The 2,149-nt window shown below is 42.9% G+C and overlaps 1 pseudogene; it reads right to left on the reverse strand.

The window, feature by feature from the left end:
- Positions 1–1,415: 1,415 nt before the first annotated feature.
- On the reverse strand, positions 1,416–1,757 carry LOC112857315 (large ribosomal subunit protein eL30 pseudogene; annotated as a pseudogene).
- Between the last annotated feature and the right edge of the window lie 392 nt (positions 1,758–2,149).

Below are 2,149 nucleotides of genomic sequence, written 5' to 3' on the forward strand. Positions count from 1 at the left end.
CACTTCCACTTATAGAAGTAGATCCCTAATATCCATCTTGCACTTCACACTCCATCTCTGTCAGTGGTGAGGCAGACAACATCCCAGGCCAGGGACTGGTGAGGAGCTCCAAGGAGGCTAGGGTGACCGTAGAGCAGACAGTGAGGAAGAGGGGCAGAGCTAGAAGACAAGGGTCAGAGGTGAGTGGTGTTGGACAGGTGGCCTAGGTCCTAAATGTAAGAATTTCAGTTTTCATCCTAAGAACAATTAGAAGCCTCTGGAAAGCTTAAAGTAGGGGAGTGACACAATCCTATTTATGTTTAAATTCTGCTGTATGAAGATGGATTGTAGAGGGTGCGAGTGGATGGATTGTGGTACCAGTAAGGTCCACTGTTGGCCTGGACTGAAGAATGGATGATGAGAAATAGGCTCTTCTGCATCTCCAATCTGGTCTAAAGGGCAAAGTAAAGGCATATTACCTTTTACACATAAGTTCTCTGTCGAATCAATGAATGGAGTAGACTCTACAAGGTCCGAGCTCTCTACAAGGTCCATGCTCTCAAGGTCCTTGCAGTCCAGCAGGAGATGGGCAGTGCATAGTAAGTGTTAAGAGTAGCCCCCAAGAGTGCAGAGCAGCCAGTCCTTGTAGTCAGTGAGGGCCAGAATAGAAAGTGAGAGGATCTTCCAAGAGCAGATGCGCATTATGGTGCTGGAGTGAGAGATGGATGACATTCCAGAATGTCAAATCATGCTCAAGTTGGGTGCTCGGGTGACTTAAGGGTAACTCTTGGTCTCTTGCTCCCAAGGACACTTGGGGAGCTTAATAGAAGTTAGTGCCCTTAATAATCAAATGCCTTGATCCAGGGCAGTGATTCTAAAGTGTTATTGAGGAGCCCCTGATTGTTTCCTTAAAATGCAGATTCAGAGTTGTACTTGGATTTGTTGGTTCTGAAACTCCAGGGGTGGGTTTACCCAGGGTTTTCCTATAATCAGTATTTTGATGTGCACTAAAGTTTGAGAACCACAGGTGCAAGGCAAGCCTTGGCAGTATCATAGTGGAAAAAGCATAGATCAGAGAGTTCTGAATTCTGGTTCCAAATTTGTCTCTAACCTGTTGTATGTATGACCTTGAGCCAGCACTGTCCTCTTCTTGGGCCTTAAGCCTCCTCATCTGCAGAACAACCTGCATTTCTACCTGATTTCTAAGTTACTGGCTCTAGCTTGAAGATATTTCAGCCTCCTCTTCAAGCCCAACTGACTCCCTCAGTCACAGCTGCAGCCTCTGCTCACTGAGCCTCAGTTTCCTTACCTGTCAGTAAGGTGATGACAGTGTTTAATCCTTCCTGAGAGGATTAAACAATGTTAAAAAAAATTTTTTTAACAGTGTTTTTAAAACAAGCTCTGGTCAGTTTTATTAAAGAAAAGTTTTGCATGATTTACTTTTCACCAATCTGTTCTGGCATGCTTCTAATGACATCAGAATCACCTGGATCAATGCTAGTCAGAGTGCTTACTCTGTAATATTTCTTCCATGCTGTGCTCAAATTAATATTATTGCCACTGTAGTGATGGGCGCCAGTTTTAGCCAACATGCCACAGTATTCTATCTCAGATTTCCTCAAGGCTGGGCAGTTGTTGGCGAGGACAACCAGTTTCACTTTGCCATATCTGATTATTTTCAGAGTCTGCTTGTACCCCAGCATGTACTTTCCACTTGTCATAATGAGTTGGAAACTAGAATTGACCAACTCCAGCGACTTTTTCATCTTCTTTGCTGCCACTATCTTCCTGCTTTAGGTGTGAATCAGCCCCAACCAAGATGCCCGGGAATGACAAGACTAAAATGATATTTTTCTTTTTTTCTTTCTTTCTTCCTTCCTTCTTTCCTTCCTTCCTTCCTCCCTCCCTCTTTCTTTCTTTCTTTCTTTCTTTCTTTCTTTCTTTCTTTCTTTCTTTCTTTCTTTCAGTAGGCTCTATGCCCAACATGGAGCTTGAATTCATGATCCCTGGATTAAGAGTTGCATGCTCTATAGACTGAGCCAGCCAGGTGCCCCTAAAATGATATTTTTTAACTTCTTTTTTAATGGATATTAGGATAGATTTGAAAATCTGAAAGAATAAACAGTCCATTGTTAATGATGGTTATCTTTGAGTGGTGGGCTTATTGATG

This window comes from Puma concolor, chromosome E2 (genome assembly GCF_028749965.1).
Source record: "Puma concolor isolate L17-30 chromosome E2, mPumCon1.1.hap2, whole genome shotgun sequence".
Lineage (NCBI taxonomy): Eukaryota > Metazoa > Chordata > Mammalia > Carnivora > Felidae > Puma > Puma concolor.